At 37.0% G+C, this 21,416-nt stretch overlaps 1 long non-coding RNA gene across 1 annotated transcript in view; it reads left to right on the forward strand.

Moving 5' to 3' along the window:
- The window catches only part of LOC119865143, a 51,678-nt gene extending 30,536 nt beyond the window's left edge, over window positions 1-21,142 (forward strand). Inside the window, exons 2-3 of the long non-coding RNA XR_005376046.1 lie at window positions 16,921-17,013; window positions 21,004-21,142. This is a non-coding gene — a long non-coding RNA (uncharacterized LOC119865143). The remainder of the gene's footprint in view (window positions 1-16,920; window positions 17,014-21,003) is intronic.
- Window positions 21,143-21,416: the final 274 nt, after the last annotated feature.

The following is a 21,416-nucleotide window of genomic DNA, read 5'->3' on the forward strand; positions in this document are numbered from 1 at the left end:
AACAGATAATTATTTTCTTACAGTGCTATAGTCTGGAAGTTAGAGATCCAAGTGCCGTCTGGGTGGTTTCTGTTGAGACTTCTTTTCCTGGCCACCTTCTCACTGTGTCTTCTCAGGAAGAGAGGGGAGGAAGGGAGAGAGTGAAGGTAGAGAGGGCAAGCTGTCTGGTATCTCCTTTTATAAAGGCACTAATCCCATTATGAGTGCCCCACCCTCATGACCTCATCTAACCCTAATTATTTCCCAAAGGCCCCATCTCCAAGTACTATCCTATCCTGCTGGAGGCTAGGGCTTCAACACACAGATTTGGGGAGACACAGATATTCATTGTATAGCAGGCTTGTTGTCCTATATGTATTTTTTCCTCACCAAGTTTTTTTTTTTTTTTTCCTCACCAAGTTTTAACTGCGTGTTTTTTAGAGAGCAAGTTTCGAGCTATTCTTTGTAAAGCAACTTCTCTGTATCACAAAATATTGCTAGTTGAAGAATGATTTCTGGTAATTGTAATTATACTCAAGCTCTTAACTTGTAGGAACTTGGAAGAAGAAAAGAAAAAAGTCTAGGTTGTATTAGCATTGTGCCTTTAAAATTAAGGTGGGCACATGATGTAATAAGCACCGGGTATTATATAAGACTGATGAATCACTGAACACTACCCTTGAAATGAATAATATCCTTTATGTTAATTAGTTGAATTTAAGTTAAAAAATAAAAAATAAAATAATATCTTTTTAAAATAATGGTGATAAATGCTGCAACACAGGCATAGGTCATGGATTCGGCTATGATTGTAAGTGTAATAAAATGTATTTTGCACATAGCAACATCAAACTGTGAAGCTACACTCACTTACAAATCCTCATTACCTTATATACGAAAACTTACGCTGAGTGGCCTGAAATAAGGTCATTATACCCTGACGCTTTCACAACCTTCTCCTTTTCTTTATAACAAGTGCTCACTATTATGGGAAGAATGCCTGCCTTTTCTTTGCAGCTTTGCAGAGCTTTAAGGAAGCAGGGTTTTTAATCACATTCTTCTTTTCTTGCTTGCACTTCTGACTTCTCTAAGTTGGCAACAGAATTTTAAGTTCATCTCTGAGATAGCATCACTCTTTAACCTTGGACAGTTTAAAAGTCTCTACCAGGGCATTTCTAGGCATTTTATTGCTTCATTCCTTTATTCTCATGTCAAGGATAAGTGGATTTGAGCCAACAAACAAAATTAGAGCAGAGCCCTTACTCTATTTCCAGATCAGCTAAACCAATTAATACAATTTAATTAAAACTTATTTTTTTTCCCCTTTCTGCAGAAGGGGCTCTGAGTGCAGCTGTTGCAATAGGGTTTTTAGTGTGCGGCTCCAGCTTCATTTAACTCTTGCAGCGACATTTTCAGAGTGAGATGCTACAGGAATGTGACACTACTAATCGACCTCGCTTTAAATTCTCACGTAGCACCAAGGCAAATTACCTCTTTAAGTTGCATATTTTCTTTTCTTTCTTTCTTTCTTTTTTTTTTTTTTAAGTTGCATATTTTCTTAATCTGAAAAAAAGAAAGGTGATTCGATTCTTACTATTTTCTCTTGGGATTTAGGATACTCTTCAGGAGTATCTGTGCCTCCAATGAACTGTTCGCATTGGGAAGGTCTCAACCAATTCATTTAAATAAATGTAAAGTACACCTGTTACGAGAAGAAATGTCCTCTAACGATAGCATAGGATGTTTTAACTTGAATAGGAGTAAAAATTTCATAACAGGGATGAACCCCATTTTTTCCTCTGTAATATTTACCTTGAGCATTCCTGTAAATGAGAAGAATGTGGTATTAGCAAAATAATCTCAGATTCATTGGGATACAAGACAAATCCAGCAAGAGTGTCCCTCTTCACTTAGATCCCCTCACATTTTTTCATGGGATTTTAGAGGTCCCTCCTGGGATTCAGCCTGTTATGGGCACAGAGTTCAAATTCCTTTCTCAAAAGTACACAGTTATAACTTACTTTATTGCTCTTCTCTGACACTCTTTTCCCTTTCCCTAACCATGAAATCTTTTTTGAGATTAGGGCAAAAACACTTATTCTTACTTTGTATCCAATCAGAACTGAGTTTGACTGCAGGTAAATAAAGTGGATTAGTTTGCTCACATAGAAGTCTGGAGAGAAGTAGACTAGGTTGATATGGTAGCCAAGCACCCCATGTAGAACCTGGGTTTTCCTTTCTTCTTTTCTGCTAGACTTAATGAACAACCTTCAACATCGTGGATATAGGACAGTTCTAGAAACTCCACACACCTCATCTATGTTACCAGAAGGGTGAAGGAAAAGGGAGAGAGCAAAAAGTATTTATGCCAACAGAGTCCAGCTTACATTTAAATATTTTCTTAGAAATCCCATCTAGTGACTTCTTTTTTGGATTTTAATTAAGTACAGAGAATCTGGGAGAATGAATATTTTTATCTTGAGACAATGATTCACTCAAATAAAAGTGGGGTTCTTTTAGTGCAAAAGAAGATAAAAATATACATTTCATGGACAACTACTTATATCTTCCAAAGTCTACAGCATGGCTACCCGACACCTATATATACATTTATTCTAATATTTTACCCCTTACAGAATATTGTAAAACATGTGTAGATATTTTTACCTGTCGAGATGACTGAGGAAAAGTGTGTGTTAGTAGCATTTGGTGTCTAGGAGCTAGTGATGTTAATTGTCCTGTTACATGTGTAATACTCTCAAGTAATAAAAAATTACCTCAGCTAGAATCCAAATGTTGGTTCCCATTCAAACACAGGAATACCACTTTCCTGACAGGAAATTATATCCAAAATTCAAAACTGTTTCTCTTCTAGGTCAGATGAAGGATATCTGGGACTGTGTAGTTTTTACCAGATGTACCAGTAATCCAGTTACCCACCTGTAGAACATCTAAAATATAATGGTGATATAGGAAGAGCATTAGTTGCAATTAAAATTCACATCTGGAAAAAAGGTGAAGTCAATAGTTCATGGCATATAGCAGATCCTCCTGATAAGAATAACCACAACTCTTCATTGACTAAGCTGGTAGCCTCAGTTTAGGTATCTTGGAAGATTTCTCTGGTCTATTATCCTTCACTGCCATGTTTGAGCACCTTTGACCATCGAGTTTTGGGATAGGAGCATACTTTTAGGGTTGCATTTGCTCTTAGCACCGTTCAGAATAACAAAAATTGCTTTTGGCGTTGAATAGTTACAAGAGGATATTGCCCTGTCCTGGAATGTTTGTTTACTTGTTTGTTTGTTTAGACAATATGGGTTCCTGAAAACTTAGTAGGCTTTCAGTCTGCTTGCTTTAGCCAATTTTCTGAGTAACTATAGCCAAAGATCCTGTGTGGATATAGTTTTATGCATGAAAGTCTGTTATCTACTGGCTTCTGTGACCTGACCATTTTCCTAAACCCCTACTGTTGCCTTAGGGTAATTTGAAACAACGTTGGATAGGGATACAAACCTTTTTTTCCAATGATCACTCCCTGTATTTGGCAGAGAATTTTTGTAGAAGGAATATGGGAAAGGCCCAAGATACCAATCTAAAACTGCTTCTTCTAAACTGTCCTTTATTTAAGACAGGGAAGAACTTATATTGTTCAAACCTCTCAGGCTCAAACCATGAGAGTTTCACTCAACTTTGTCTCTTGGCCAAGCAAGTTACTTTGCTAACCCATCTCTGTAGACAGATGGTCTAATTGTAGTCTGCACTCATTTATCTATTGTAGAAGTTGGCTGAAGGAGGAAAGAAGAAAGAACAGATCCTACCATCTGAATTGTTCCTGACATTTTCCCTTGGTTTGTATCTGGTCAATACCCAATGTGGTTATATTTGAACCGAATGTTTGTTACTGAATTTGTGTCTCTGCCCCAATGATCACCCTGACAAATATTTACTCTTCCTTCTAGACTCAGGTAAAAATCTCCTTTTTCTTTTATTAAATATTCTTTGATAAATATTAGGCAAAGTTGGAGGTGTGTCCTTCCACTGTTTCATAATTCTCTGCATGCACATCCATTAAAGTACTTATTACACATTTCAAGGGAAGACTCCCTGTGCTCTTAAACTTATATCATCAGTTTATAGACCAATGACTGTTACATAGATTATATAAATAGATTTTAAATATTTAGTGAATGAATTATACATGAATAAATAAGTTAATGATGAAAATATGAAATGCCTCAATTATTTGATTCCAATTTAAATATGTGTAATACACACAACACACACACACATCTAATGAATTTTCCTCCTTTCCTAAAAGTAAAATGACTGATGGGGGTTGAGTGGAGGAAGAATATATTTCTTCAAGGTTCAAATTATTTAGTTTCTGATGAAATTTGTTTATTTACAGAATATTCTCAAATTTGGGGGTTAATGTGACTTCTAAAGATTTCACGAGATTGTCTGAAGGCAGTTTAGACAGAGATTCCAGCAACATGCAACAAACATTCAATGAGCATTTGTGTTCAGTACAAAAGGAATTAGAAAAATATATTCCCAGGATATATGTATTTATCAAAATAGGTATTCTTCAGCATCACACAATAAACATACTACTGTAACATCATTTGTAAAGTGAAATTCTTTAGATCAACTCATCTGTCTCTATCGAATTAATTTTCTTCATCTGTCCTAATTATTTACTTGAGTGTTCAAACAAAACATGCCCATTTTACAAAATTCAATCTATTCTTGTAATACTATAATTATACAATATTACAGAAATAGATGCTACAAAAATTTCCCTATATTTTGCTCCCTAAAGACAAGTTTGGTAGACATATTTTCCAAATACAGACCAGAGAACAAAATCACCCTTAAGAATATAGCATGCAGGGCACCTGGGTGGCTAGCTGGTTAAATGTCTGCCTTTGGCTCAGATCATGATCCTGGAGTCCTGGGGTAGAGCCCCATGTGGGGCTCCCTGCTCAGCAAGGGAGCCTACTTCTCCCTCTGCTCCTCACCCCATTCATGCTCTCTTTCTCTCAAATAAATACATAGAATCTTTAAAAATAAAAAAAAATATAGCATGCACTCATACAACTCAATAACAAAAAAGCTCAAATAATCCAATTTTTAAAATGAGGAAATGACCCAATAGACATTTTTCCAAAGAAGATACATGGATAGCCAGTAGGTACATTAAAAGATCCTAAGCATCACTAGTTATTAAGGAAATGCAAAATAAAACCACAATGAGATCTCGCCTCACACATGTCAGAATGACCATAAAGAAAAAGAGAGAAAATAAATGCCAGCAAGGATGTGAAGAAAAGGAAACCCTTATGCACTGTTGATGGGATTGTAAATTGGTATTACCACTATGGAAAATAGTATGGAAGATTCACAAACAATTAAAAATAGAACTACCATATGATCTAGAAATTTCACTTCTGGGACTATAACCAAAGGAATGAAAACACTAACTCAAAAAGATATCTGTACCTTGATGTCACAGAAGCATTATTTACAATAGCCAAGACATGGAAATGACCCACGTGTCCATCAATGGATGAATGGACAAAGTGGTGGGGTATATATATATATATATATATATATATATATATATACACACACACACACACAATGGAATATTATTTGGCCATAAAAATGAGGAAATTCTATGATTTGTGACAATATGGAGAGATATTGAAGGCATTATTCTCAGTGAAGTAAGTCAGACAAAGAAAGGCAAATACTGTATGATCTCAGTAATATATGGAATCAAATAAAAAACAAAAATAAAACCCCAAATTCATAGAAAAAGAGATCAGATTCTGGCTACCAGAGGTGAGGGATGAGAAGAGGGGACACAGAAGTAAGGTGGTCATTATAGGTTAAGTGCTAGGAATGGAATGTACAACATGACGACTACAGTCAACACTGCTATGTGATATATGAGAAAGTTTTTAAGAGAGAAGATCCTAAGCATTCTAATCACAATGAGAAATTATTTTCTTTCCTTTTTTTTTTTTTTTTGTTGTATCTGGATGAGATGATGGATGGAAACTAAACCTATTGAAGTAATAATTTCACAATATATATCAATGAAGCCATCATGCTGCATACCTTAAATTTATATTGTAACATATACCAATCATTTCTCAATAAAATCAGGAAAAAAAATTCCCTCCCCTCATCCCCCAAAGAAAGAATAAACCATGCTAGTTTGACAAGGTAGTTGCCTGAATGGCTATTCTACACAGAGGTTTGGCTAAAAGAGAAGAAGAAATATGATGTGAGAGTTTAAAGGGAGAAAATAATTGAGTGCAGGTTAAGACTTTTGAAAATGTATTATTTGCTTGTTTTTTCTTCCTTAAGATGATCAAGTTTGAAAATCTTTGTAGGCTAAGAAGAAAATCCAATAGAAATAAATGATTTGGAGAATGAAAATAGATGGGTTTATGTCTTTAATAGATGGAATACAATGTGATATATCACATTTTTAGCTTATATAAAATTTAATTCATAGGATATCAGATCCAGATATCTCCCCTCATTGGACAGATTTAGAAAAATATAGCCTATTCAAGTTGAGTGAGTTCTTCTCATTCACTTCCCTAATTCCAATTTCAACTGGTAATCTCAAATGTGGAGGTGGTGAGATTTAGGGGACCATCTCTTTCTTAACATTCTTAACATCTACAGGTGAATAAGAAAGACAACAAAGGAAAGGGGAAAAAGAAAAGAAAGAAGAAGGGGAGACGAAGGGAAAGGAAAGAAATTTAATTCTTGCTCCTACTTTTCAATTTCTTCTTATCTAGTTTTGTCAAGGTTTCTTCACACTAGTCACATTGGTGGATGGATAAAGAATGGATAAACATTATATGTTTTTGAAAAGTAATGTTATTCAATTTTCAAAGCAGTTCAATGTATTTCTGCACTGCAGATATAGAGCTGAGATTCAAATAAAGTATCTATGTTTTCTAAGTTCATGTAACTTAGAGTTGGGAGTCAAGATTTGGAACCAATATTTTTTTTATTCCCAAGTAGAGATTTCCCTTCCTTAGCTTCAATATTTTAATATAAGTGTTAACTTATCCTTAACATTTAAGGAAAATATCTAATGTTTTGAAGTAGTTTGTCTTTACATTTTAAAAATCAGAACTTTTCTAAATATAAAATAATCAATACATTTATTGACTACTCAAATAAGATACAGCCAATATTGTGCTAGATGCTAAGTGCTGATTGCTCATGTTATGACTTTTGGTCAATAAAAAGTCCTCTTCTTGGCAATCTCATGGCAAATCCAGTTTTATGGGACCTGAAGCTTATGGTAACTGAGGAACCCCTTCATAGAAAAATAATTGAAAACAATAAAATAAAAATCAATTATAAAAGTGGATGTTTACGTAGAATGAGAAAAAAATACATCAATCACAAATTTTTAAAAACTGACAACATCAATTATCACAAAATTCAGAAGAGCAGCATGGTATTTTTACTAATTAATTACTTGACCCACTTCTATAACATATTTTGTCCCGTACTCTTGGGCTACATGCTCTTTAGTTGCCTTTTCATAGGATAATAATTTTGTAATATTTTCTTTAGAAATGTGGAGAAGATAATTTAATCCTCTCTACTTCAGGGTTGATTAAAAATATATTTTCCATCATTTACAGTTTAGGAAAGATTATTTCAGTTTTACAACCTGGTATTGCTAATATCATTTAAATATCTGGGTTTGGGTCAATTTCCAAAACTATCAGATTTTTGTTATATATGAACTATAGGATTGGAGGGCATTTCAAATGTTCTTGTGCAGTGATTCATTTAGTTAGGGACACTCATTAACTGACAGGCTATGGATATCGTCATGTTATTACTTTAGGTAAACAGCACAGCAATCAGTAGTAGTGTTTCTACACCAGGACAGCTAGCAAGGACTTAACTGTCCATAGAAGTGACTGAAAACCATAACATTATACCTTTAACTTGCCCAATCCCAAAATGCCATTGCCACTTGGGTGAGAATGGTAGGGGCTATGAGCTTGACAGGGGATGCTGGATGAAAATGTGCAGCCAGATGGGATTAAAATGTCTTACTTTTACAAGTTTTAGAAACTTTACAGATGCAGCATCATAGTTTTCAATTACTTCCATGTATATAGTTCGGTTAATGAAAACTGTCCTGTATAGGAACGTTCCTACTGCCAAATTCCCAGTTCACCTGGAATAATAACATGATGACATCCATGGTATATCATTTATGTGTCCCAGTTAAATGAATAATTTTCATAAGAAAACTTAAAATGTCCTTTGATGCCTTGCTGAGGTCTCATAAAATTGTGTAAGGCCTGAACTTAAGCTCCATTAGTGAATAGGAAATCCTTCTCTAGTAAACTATTGCCAGAAAGAGTCTCCAAATCTCTAAGCAATTACTAAGTAAAACCAGTCAGAAGGTCATACCTCTTAATTTCTTGATTGCTCTACAATCACTCTGTTTATGATAGCCTAAATAAAGGAGGGTGAATAACTTGCACTGTTCTGTCTCATAAAATATATATTAACCAACAGTGGATGCTTCATTATTTTTTTAATTTATAAATTTGCTACTCCAGCTGAAGTAAATGTTTAGTTTTGATTTTAATTTTTCTTTGTAGAGATACAAGGAAGAACGAATGGTAAAGATCATGTCACAGTAATACATGGAGGTAATTAGGGAAATATAAAGCTTAACAAACTAATCGAACCTTAGGGTAGAGAAAGCTCTGTTACACCCAGCAAAGCTAAGCTTTGGGGGGGAAGTTAATACTTCTTCAACAGTTGTACTAAGAACATTAAAAATACTTTTGCCAAGGAAGGATATCAACATTTTAATCTACCTTACACTGATAAAAAGAAAAACACACAGCAGGGAGGAGGCAGAGGCTGGTTTTCATGGAGCCACAGACGGTAGAAACAAAATGTCCTTTGTTTGGAGAATATTGCACCTGCATTAAATTTACTGCTGACATCTCTTCATAGAAATTTGATTTTTCTCTCATTCCCCCACCTTTGATTGTTTTCAACACTGAGGAATGTGAGGCATGCCAGTCGTCCTCCTTGTCCTTGCGACATTTCTGTCTTCAGCTGTGAAAAGAGAACAGGGCTTCCTCACCCCCTGGCCATCAGCACGTCATCTCAGAAATGCACCTGCGACCCGTAACATGACACTCTACTGTGCAGAGCTTCATACTTCTGTGACAGACGCAAGAGATCAATTTCCTGCTGATTGGGCCTCAGAGTCAGGGAACTGTTCTGACAAGGAAAGTCTCTTTCAAATAATCCTAACTACTAAGGGCAGTTCAAATACAAATGTAGAACCCTTCAAGGAGCTGTGATATCAATATCATAAGGAAAAGAACTGTGGCCATAAGCACAGAGGTTGTGGGGATTTCGTTGTGTGGGGGGGGGGGCACGGCTGGGGTTGTCCATATAGTGAGTTGACTTTGAGATTTTACGTATTGTCTGAATATTCCACATAGTTGCCAAAGGAGAGAATGTGAGTGTGATGGATAGTCCATCATGCAAATTTGATTCAGGAATTTTTTTTTTACCTATGAAATCATTATATATTATAGATGAATTGAGCTTTGTTACTTATGTTTAGGCCCTTGTAGCTTCCTCTGAGGTTTTGCAAAGGTAGAGTCTACTCTACATCTGTATCCTGTGTACCTCTATGATCGCCCCTGCACTTGTGCACAGCAGTTTTTTACTTAGCTTTCATCTCTTGTCCTATCCATGGGTTTCCTAAGACAGAGCAGTGCTAAATCCCCTGGGCCTCAGTACCCTGCATTCCATCTTGGCAAATCTCTACTAAATGTTCAGTTTTTAGTGGATTAATGGATTGTCAATTGGATTAACCACTTCCTAGAGGATCCTGGAGATACAATAACATTTTTCACTGAACTATGTCAGTTTGGTCTTGACTTCAAGCTCAGAATTTTTCTTGAATTAGGAAAGCAGAGAAGAAAGAGAAGGAGGATAAGCAAGTTCAAAAGATGAAGTGTGTTATCTTATGGTCAGAAGATGTGGGTTCCAAACATGACTCTAACACCTGCAAGCTGTGTGACTTTGAGAACTGATTTAATTTTAAGCATAACTCTCCTTTTCATAAAATGGGGATAATAAAAGAATCTAGGAGATTAAATGAGAAAATGAATGTAAAATGCTTAGGGTTGCTTGCTCGAGAGAAAGAATTCAATAAAAATTAGCAGTACTAGAAGAGTAAGAAAAAAAAAAAAACTTTGGCTTCAGTTTATGGAAGATTTTATCTGTGTATCATAAATTAGAAGAAAGTTCCAAAGAGGTGGAGGCACGGTTAAGAAGATGTGCCTTTAGGCCACCTTCTCTTCCTATCTACTCAGAAATCACCAGATAGGGCCCAGCTTCTATATTACTATTTGCTGTATGAGTACCTATAAACCTCCCTCTGTAAACTGCAAATGTGCCAAAGATTGATTTATTTTTTTGGCAAAAGGGCAGAATTAAAATGGAAGCCATTTAGATGTCTTTTCTCACACTGAGACTACATTGCTCACTTTTTATTTTACCATTTAACATTTAACATGAGAGTACTCGGAGATACTTTTAAACATCATCCATATACTTGGCTATAATCCTCCAGTCTACAGTTGTCTCAAAAGATCCCATCTCTCCACATTCCATGACTATTTCCAAATTGCCCCGATCTATCAGATTCAAATACAATGTTAGCTCATAAATAGGCTACTTCATTGTGACTAATTCAAAGTCTTTCCCCTATTTCTCCCAGATTCTCTTCTTGTTAGGAAGTAGAGAACAACAACAACAACAAAAATTTAGCGGCAAAAATTTATGTAACTTTAATCTTATAAATGTTACCTAAGTATACCCCATTTTCTTAGTCTACGAGGTCACTCTTTAATGTTCGTATCACAGTGGTTGAGCCTGATAGGCTCATAGGAAACTGCAAAGTCTAGACTCTTACCGGGTTTGCTCTTTGCTAACTCCCAAGTATTTTTGGCTTGGGAAGGCCTCCAAGTTCCCCATATCTGCCCTAACTGTTGATCACCCATCAGTCAGCTGTCTTTTCCACTGTAGGGTCAGGACCTTCCTCCCACCATCTTGAACCTGGCCTCTCTCAGTCGTCTGCTGCTTTCCCCTTGCACCAGCTCATCTCAATTTGTTAGTCAACTCCTCTGAATGGTAGCTAAGACCTGACCATTGCTTATTTAGCTTTTCTCAGAGTTTACAGGCCACACTTATCAATCACAGCCCCCTTCGGGTTACTTCTGTCTAGATGTGGTCTTGCCACCATGTTGTAGGAATGATTTTATCACTACCACCTCTGCCAATGATAAAGATCTCGAACACATCTCCCTTACTCCATTCCTCTGCTGGGGACCATTTGTTCCTCAAACCTGGAGGAAGGGAAGGAGCATTTCTGCCTTTTACCTGTCCATAGCCTTTCAAATCATCATATTCTCTCAGGATAGATATCCTCTGGAATGTTTTACAGTGAAACTATCCAATCCTTCCAAAAGAAGGGCATCTGTAGGGGTATCATCTTACCTTTGAACTGCTTACAAAACAACTGTCTGTCATGTATACATTTTGAGAATATTGGGTGTTATTTAACTTCAACAGTGCTGTTGAGTGTAGCTTCCCCCCCCCCCCCCACTAGTATGTGGGGGGAGGTCATGTCTCTGTCATTCTGCAGTTGTCTAAGACTGCTCTCAGGAGTCTAATCATCCACTTTACTCCAGGACTTATGCAAGATCAAAGGTACAGGACTCTCAAAGAATAAGTAATACACTCTGGAGTCAGTTCATTGTAAATTCACGTTCAGAAAAGTTACATTTTCCTAAAATAAGCTATCTCCCAAGATTCAGCTTTGTCTACCTGGAAGACTATTTATTTGAAGGAGCTATTTGGCTCTTGAAACACATTGTTATAAGTCTATCATTCCAGAATAAAGTTGTGTGTTATCTTTGCATAGCCAAAAGGTCCATGCAAATATTTATTTTCAAAAATAAAGAAGCAGTTTACTCTGAAAGTTAATGTAAGAATCCACCTTGATAGAAACAAAAGAAAAACACCGTGTTACCTTAAAAGTTAGTTTTTCCTCTTTCCTTGATAGATGCATATCTTCCAACATCTGGGGATCCTAGTCTCAGCCAAAATACTGTACAACTATATAACAGGATATTGTGTCAGAATCATATTGTGAGCTATTCATTGAGGGGTTTTGTCCATATTCTCCAAGGTAGCAAGGCTCTTTGCATTCTTTACTCTGGGATACTTGCAAAGTAGAAGCTAGAAACTTTGGCCAAATCCAACCTCCTCCATTGTTTCAGGTGTCTGGGAGAGAGACAAACATATACCTTTGATGGGGAAAAATATAAAAGAATATGTCCCTAGACATATCGGTGGCTCCCCAGAGCATTGCAAATACTCAACCACCTTTACAAAGCCCCAGAAACATTAATGCCCTCAGAGTGAATAACTTCTCTCAAGCATAGGAGCTCTCTGCCTCACTAGAAACGCCCACCATCAAAGTGAAGCCTAATACAACTGGGCCAACAAACCCAAAGGGTACCCTTAAGCTGAGAGAGCATATAACTCCAAGGTAACCAATGTAGACAAGTCACCGACATGGCTGTGGCTGCCGTATTGCTTGGGGCTCTGTGGCACCCTGGGACCATTGCAGATTTATGTATATTTAAAGGAAAATAGGAAATTGAGATTTTTTTCCTACATCTCAAATCGTGAACTGGGATTCACATTTTTCTCAGCAGAAGGATATTGGCAGAACCCCTATTTCACAGTCAAAGAAGCTGAGACCCAGAAGGAGATTCATGAACCTATATCCTAATATCTCACCAACAGAAGATGACAAAGCTGGGATTTGCATCTAGATCTGCTTAACCTCAAACACATGACCTTTTCAAAATTTCATTTTATTTTAATTCCAGTATAGTTAACATATAATGTCATGTTAGTTTCAAATACGACAAACATGCCCTTTTAACCAAAACTGGCTTTCAGGTTGATCAAAACTTGAGGAAGATAGTGACTATCCAATGGAGACACCTGGAAAATACCAACTTTACCAATGATCAAACTAACACCACAGCATATCAGCATCATAAACCCTTTGATATGATGAACTAAGAAGGATGCAGCCTAATATTTTTTTTAATATTCTTGCCCAAAATACATAACCTCTGTCCAAACATGAGAACACAGCAGACAAGCCCAAGTGAAGGGACAGCCTATAAAATAAAAGGTCACTGTTTTTCAAATGTGAAGGTCATGAAAGACAAGGAAAGACCAGGAGACTATTGCAGACAGGTGGTAAGGTGACATAGCAACTACACATGATGGAAAATTCTGGATTGGGTCTTGGGACAGAAAAAAGAACACTAGTGAAAACCGGCGAGATTCAATAGAACTGTTGTGTATTTAATAATATCATACTGATGTTAAAACCCTGTTCTTGGGATCCCTGGGTGGCGCAGCGGTTTGGCGCCTGCCTTTGGCCCAGGGTGCGATCCTGGAGACCCAGGATCGAATCCCGCGTCGGGCTCCCGGTGCATGGAGCCTGCTTCTCCCTCTGCCTGTGTCTCTGCCTCTCTCTCTCTCTCTCTCTGTGTGACTATCATAAATTAAAAAAAAAAAAACCTGTTCTTCACAATTTTACTGTGATCATGTAAGGTCTTTGCTTGAGGGGGACTGAAATGAGGGATCTAAGGGAACTCATACTGTGCTACTTTTCTCTAAATCTAAAATTGCTTTTTACTTAGTTTTTTTTTTTTTTTTTTTTTTTTTTTTAACTAAGAAACAATCTGCATCAATCATAGAGGAGGTTTCAGAGAAGATTTTTTAATCAGTTCCCAAATCACTTGCTGCAGACATTTCAGGACACCAGAGCTTATTCTAAGAACTCAGGGGGATAGTATCTCTGTGCACAAAAACTTGAGGGCACTTTTTTCCCCTTAGGGAAAGATAATTATGATGCTAAAAGCTAGGAGCTGAAGCAATGCTGTTGACCAGGCAAAACAAAACAGCACTCAGGCCCTTCTAATCTGAGACCTCCTTTATAAATTGTGGAAGACATTAGTCTGAAGCAGATATTTAATTGAATATAGTTAAGCTTTTCACACAACTAATTCAGGGAATTCCTTCTGTGATATTTATAAATGGAATGCTTCATACTTTAAGATTCTAGTGATGATGACTACCAGACAATTATTTCCATTGTTAAACAATTCAAAGATACGATTTCCAGCTAGAAAATATCTATTTATGAATCAAACATGGGCTGAACAAGCACTGTGCAGGAAACTAAATCCCTAGTACCAGAATATAATGAGATCAGCTCCTTGCCATGGAAACAATTGCTTTGGTGACAGGGTGGAAGTGAGGTTAGAATAGGGAGAGTGGGATACAGGGGTATGAGGTTACTACAGGGGTTAGATAAGAAAGGATAGCTGCCCCCCACCCCCACCCAGCAGCATTAGGAAGGATAAAGAAAATGCTATGAAATTAACAGATAAGAACACTAGCAAGAGAACAAAGCTATATGATGCCCCGTATCAAATATTGTGTGAAATGTGGTGGTAAAGAAAAGGAGAGAGAGACAGAAGGAGGGGAAAGAAGTGGATGTGATAGACATGTATCCAGGGAAAAAAATGAGGTGGGAAGAAAGGCAAGCTGATGGATAAGAAAGAGAAAGAAAGTCACTGATTTTACTAGAAAAAAAAAAACCAAAAGGACTTACCAAGATTCTTCAATTTCCTTAATGTTTTCTGTACCTTTTAGCCAACTCTGAAAGACCTCTGTAATCCCCACATAACCACCACCCTAATTCCAGCTAATATTGGCCTCAGGCATCATAATATCAATTCTAATACAATTTAGAATTTGACCCCTTTTTTTTTTTTTTTTTTTTAGAAAGTTATTAGGAAACACAGTTATCAGGAAACTGCCCTTCATTAGTTACAGGATGTTTTTAGGAACTCAGATACACTTAGGCACCAATAAATAAACTCAAGAGTGGGGTTAAACTGAGACACTCAGGTTACACTGTTGCTATAATGCTAGGGAGTGGTCCTGAAGCAAATGACTGGTAATCATCCAAATGGGTGGATTCCATCTGTGTCCACAGTAAATATGCAGAAAGCACATTTATCCGTGTATTTCAAAAATTTTTACTGAGCATCAGGTGATACTCTAGGTTCTGAGGAAATAGTGGGAAATAAGTAGGATACCATCTCTGCTTTAAAAAGTTATTTTCACTATAGTAAATATGATACAAAAAAGAAAACAGAGTAGATGCAACTTGACCTGCCTGGAAAGTGGTAGGAGGAAGGGCAGCTACCTGACTTAGGTGTTCTCTGAGCTGAACATCTTAGATGTTCTTGAGAAGCTCTAGAAGGGTGAGGCAGGTGGGGGTGAGGGGGTGGGGAGAGGTGGAATGTTCCAGGTAGAGGCATACTGTGGTAGTTGCAGGCACAAAATCCAAAGCCAGACTTGCTGAATTTGAATCATGGCTCTACCAATTACCATCTGTGTGATCTTGGCCAAGTTCCTTAACTTTTGATGTTTCAGTTTTCTTGTCTGTAAAATGAGAGTAGGGGGACTGTGTTAAATACTTGAAGGAAGTGCTATTTATGTTTGTTAAATACATACAGGCATGCATGCATACATACATAAAGTTGGCCTGGGGGTACATTTACAGATGATTAGCAAAAAAAAAAAAAAAAAATCTAAAGGGTATAATGGTTATACTGAATCTTGAGGTTTGGAGCAGGAATGATGGAAAGCTGTTTAAAAGCAACTTGGAGTACTAGGGTAACTTCAAGTCATTTAGAAAAGATAGGGGCACAGGGATGTTCCAGGGGACATTCTGGTTATCTATCACTCTGTGACAAACTATCCCAAGACTAAGTGCTTAAAACCACAACCTATGATTATGTCTCATGATTATGGAGGTTGATGGGCTCAGCTGCAGGCTCTCATTGCAGTTGCAGTAAGATGATGACTGGGACTGGATTCATCTGGATTCTTACCTAGGAGCACCTGGGTGGCTCAGTCATTTAAGCATCGGCCTTTGGCTCAGGTCAGCATTCCATTGGTCCTGGGATCGAGCCCTGCATCTCTCTTTCTGCTCACTGGGGAGCCTGTTTTTCTCTCTCCCGCCCCCTCCTGCTTGTGCTCTTTCTCTCTGTCAAATAAACAAAACCTTTGAAAAAAAGAAAAAAAAAAAAAAAAAAGACTTCTTACCTTGCAGTCTGGTTCCTGGGCTGGAATGGCTGGAACAGACAGACCCTAGTTAGGCATCTCCCTGTCCATTCCATGTGGCTAGCTTGGGCTCTCTCACAGAATGGCAGTCTCTGGGCAATCAGACCTTTCATGGCAGTTTCCCATACAGCCAGAATTCCAAGAGATAGGAAGTGAAAGCTGTGAATTTTGTAAGGCCTTTACTTGGGCACTGCCACAGTGAGATTTCCACCACACTCTGGTTGAAAGAAACATGAACCAGCCCAGATTCAGGGGAGGGGACATAGACTCTACCTTTGATTAGAGAGAAGCCAAAGAATATGTGGCCATTTTTAATCTGCTTCAAGAGGTGAGGAGAGGCAGGGCTCTAGAACTGGGGGTGGGAAGGATGTCTATATTCAGGAGACCCCCATATAATATCCAGTCCTGTTTGAAATTTATCTAGTAGGTAATATTAGAGCCATCTTAGGTTTTAACTTTGAAAATAGTAAATCTCTAGATGTTACAACTAAAGATAAGATAAAGCAGATTCCTTTATTGTAAAGTTGTAATGAAAACATGAGAACCACAAGGGAAAGTAGAGAATATTGTTCTTCAATATTCTAAAGTGTTGTTCTTTCCTTCCAGCATTGCTTTCTGCAGAGAAATTCTCTAAAGGCCACCAAAGGGCCCTAAGGAACAAGACATGCAACTGCACCCAGGATGAATTCTGGATAAGAGGTGAGCTTGGAGTTTACCTAGCACTCAGAATTTCTCACTTAGTTTTATTGCTTTGATTTATACAAAGACCATTTTGGTGTTGGAGAGTTAACCAATCTTGGGAAGGTGGGTGTTGCATTTTTTGATATAGCTGCAATATTAACTCAGAGGAGCTGATCTGATTCTGTAGTCATTTCTTAGCAGCTAGTCCTGCAAAGAGTGTATAGACATCGTCCATGTTCTATAAACATTTCCATAAGCATCGATTAACATTTTCTCTCCTTCAGTGTCTATTTTTAAAATTAGAGTCCAAGAATTTAGAAAGTTGCTTATGGAAGGAACATTTGTATAGTTATAAAACTGAAAGCAATCTGATTTTCATCAACAAAATTCCACCTGGTATTGCCACATGTAGGATTTCTGGGCTAAATGGAAGATTCCTCTTTTATGTGCAGATTCTTAGGTACTAGGAGTAAGTACCTGGTCTGGATAACATGGTTCTTTCTTCGCCATGAAAAAAATGAAACACAGAGCTCAAAATAATTTCATTTAACCATTTTCCCAAACACAGGGAACACTTGCATTCTGTTTAATATGTGCCAGGTATGATTCAAAGTATTTTATAAATAATAATTCATCTTCTCATCATTAATACCCTATGAGACCACTGTTGTTATCATCATTCTCAGTTTTGCAGATGAGGCGTAGAGCAATTAGTAAGACAGGTAAAAAGTGACAGAACTGGGAGATGAGCCCATGTGGTTGGGCTCCAGATTCACATTCTCAAACACTATGGTTCATTGCTTCTATTTTCCCGGTATGGCCACTATTTTAGTCTCTTTGTAACTCTATTTTTGACTCATACTGTTACAATTATTGTAACTTCCCAGAGAGAAGAAGAAGTCCCCACTTCTGTGTATCCAAAGTCTCCAGCATTGGGCTTAACAAATAGAAGGGCCTCAAGAAATGGATTTGCCTAAATGAATGAAAATAGATTAATAATAGGAGGATAAATGATTCTTAGATCTTCAGATCTGTCATTTAAAGGACTGTATTATTTAACAATTATGATGTTTTATACACACTTTCAGTCTTCAATCATATTGGGAAGAATTTATATATTTATCCTATTTCTACTTTCTCCTGCATGTTTAAGCACTCACAATTTTTTGCTGTCTGAAAGGATTCATAATAAATCTTACAACTCAAATTTGATTCCAAAACAAAGATTGACAAAATTTGAATCAGAAGGTCAGATGTTATTTTTGAATCAGATAGCTCTTACCATAATAAAATTTTGAAAGAAATGACATTTTGTACATTAATGGTTTTTAGCCCTATTGAGAAATCTTTTTTTTTTTTTTTTTTAAACACAGGTAGGTTAATCAGGACGGATTTCTGTGAACCATAAACTCCTAAGTATACAATTTAATTGAGGACATTGTTGACAAAATGTCTATATGATAGGTACTATCACTGAGTATACATTGCTTACCAATGTATCATAGACATTTGAAAATGTATAGGATTCAGGAAATATTGTTTATTTTATTATTCTTTGCTAACTTTTGATACTAATGATCAACTTTAAGATAAAAAAAGCTATACTTTAATCACTGAACTATGCACATTCAATTTTAAGACAAGCCTCTTGACAAATAGAAAAGTTTAAGAAAAGTTATTTTTCTCTAAATGAGAGGGCAATTTTGTGAGAATGTTATAATTATGATCTTAATTTCCCAAGTTTATTGATTCAAGTCCTTGATTAAAACAATCCAGCATTTTTTTCTGCTGAAAAAAGACACATATACAAATATATTTATATGTATATTCAAATATATATGATACTTCCAATATTTGAAAACTATTTACTCTGAAAATCCAGTTACAAATGCTCCATTTTAAATATTTTCTGAAAATCAATTTATTTAAAATGTGAATCATTTTATACTGTAGGCTTCAAATATATAATATTTCTTGTGTTTCATATAAAAAATGAAACAAGACCTTTTCTTTACAAAAATCAAACTCAGAGATTCTAAAAAAATAAACATATGAAAGGATAGGTAATTTCAATATTGTTTTAATAAAAGCATGCTTTTCTTATTAAAGTTTTGGGATGAATTTAAGATGCATAAAACACAAACCAGGGATATTGTAACTGGGACACAATTTGAGGGTCTAATAAAACTGCAGACTTGAAGCCTCTAGCCCCTGTTACAAGGATGTTATCTGATTTCCTAAGTGTAGCTATTAGGCTGGCTTGTCAGCTGCCTGCCATTGGACCAAGAAAAGACCAACCTTCACCTCACTCCTCATCTTTAAATAATATGTAAGGGTTCCAAGAGGAGGCACGGGGGTGGGTGAAATGGAGGCAGCATGGAATATGCCAAATGAAATGGTCTAATGTAGCAAAATGGTTTGGTTATTGCATCTTTTTTCTTAGACCAGGGAATAACCTCTATCTGTTACAGAGATTCTGACAGCGACCAAGGCAAGTCAGCTAGTGCTGAGTGAAGTTGGACAGTTCGATACTGAATGCAGCAAAGAGACATTCTTAAAAGGCCAGCCACTTCAGGATAGACTGAATGTCAGCAGCCATGTATTTGACAACTAAAGTCCTCTAGTAGGGAGATGACTTACGTGGTAGTTAATAACTGAACGTGCAAACCTTAAGGAAAGACTAGATATACAATGACTTGTTTTCCTGTTATCTAATCTGAAGACTTCCCATTTCCAGTTTTGAGGCAAACTTGTGCCACACCAAAGAGAAAGCTCAGCTCCTACTTATCTTATGTTTACTTCATTGACTTTCCCAGACACCATGATGGGGGTAGGACTTACTTATAGAATGAAAGACTTTCTATTTCTATTTATAGAAATTATAAAATCAATCTTTCCTTCCTATCTTGCTTTTTTTTTTTTTAAGATTTTATCTATTTGAGAGAGAGAGTGTGTGCATAGGCACATGAGTGGGGGGAATGGCGGGAGGAGAGGGAGAAGCAGATTCCCCATTGAGCACAGAGCCCCTGATGCAGAGCTCAATCACCGGATTCCTGGGTCATTACTCAAGCCAAAGGCAGCCACTTAACTGACTGAGCCACCCGGGTGCCTCTCCTTCCTGTATTTAATGGTAGAGAAACCATTGAATCCCAGAGCACTTAAATGAGTTGTTCAGAGTACACAGGCCTTAGGGTATAGTTCATACCAAAAGCAGAGGTGAAGACCCAAACACCCAGTATAATCTTTGGATTAACATGCATACAGTAAAGTGATTGCTGTAAAATTATCACAGAAGCAAGGAGAATATCATTCATATTTGAGGGAATGATTAAACAACTTAAGCTGACTACTCTCTGCATTTCAACAATATTTATGCTATTAACTTAATATTTTTTCAGTTTTCGGCATATGAATCCAGTCACTGTTTCTGTTTTTAAATCTTGGACTGTAACTTCTTACTTAAATAAATAGAAGACTTGAGAGGTTGCATGACTTATTCAAGGGCATGTAGCTGCCAAGCAGACCCCAGAGAACTGAATCCTCTTCTGCAACTTTCTCCTGAAATACATTTTATTTGGAGACTTCCTCTTAGCTCCAAGAAATACTGGACTTGGGAATCATGTAGGAGAGGACAATTGGAGGTTGATGCTGTAAGGCACAGTAGCTTTCTCTCTGTCTGCTCCAGTAGCACCAAGGCTTCAGAAGTTTAGGAGAGGACAAACTTAGAAGGGCCCTTCTAGAGCCAAGGGTTTTACCACTGTTGATAATGCATTATTTAGGGCAATGATCAGTGCCAGGATGTTTTGCCAAAAGGCCATGCTGTCACACTGCACGAAGCCTAAAGGTTATTTTGGAAGTCCCTGTGCTTACTGACTTTCATAATAGTAGATGGTCTGTGTAAAGAGAATAAAACGAGATGGGTTTTTATCAAAGATAAAAATGTAAAAGCTTGTATATTCAAAAATCCTCTGAGCAGGAATCCGTAAGGTCATTTCTCTGGTTTTAAAGCCAGACATACACTGGAGCATCTTTCAACCTAGTGCCAAAATCTGACATGGAACGGCAGAGTGAATGCAGCCAACTACAGCAGAGTACAAGAGGAGTCACACGGGTCACAGCTACTCGGCACTTAAGCTGCTTTTGCGAACTGCAGGTAAGCGACTTGCTTGCCATACACGTTGGTGAACACAAATAAATTGACCAACAGGAACTCCATGCTGCTAAGTCAGAAGATTTCAGCCTTCCAAGAGCCGAAATAGTAATACATGGCAAGCTATAATAACTTATTATGGTTTTAGGGCCTGGACATTTCATGGGCATGAAGTATACTATCATGAACCCTAAGAATTTGTGAGATTATCTCAAGTTAGTGCAATAGTACATCTTGCCACCATTGACATAGGCATGCACTGTTCTGCCTG

The sequence above is a fragment of the Canis lupus genome, chromosome 22 (assembly GCF_011100685.1).
Source record: "Canis lupus familiaris isolate Mischka breed German Shepherd chromosome 22, alternate assembly UU_Cfam_GSD_1.0, whole genome shotgun sequence".
NCBI classification, from domain to species: Eukaryota; Metazoa; Chordata; class Mammalia; order Carnivora; family Canidae; genus Canis; species Canis lupus.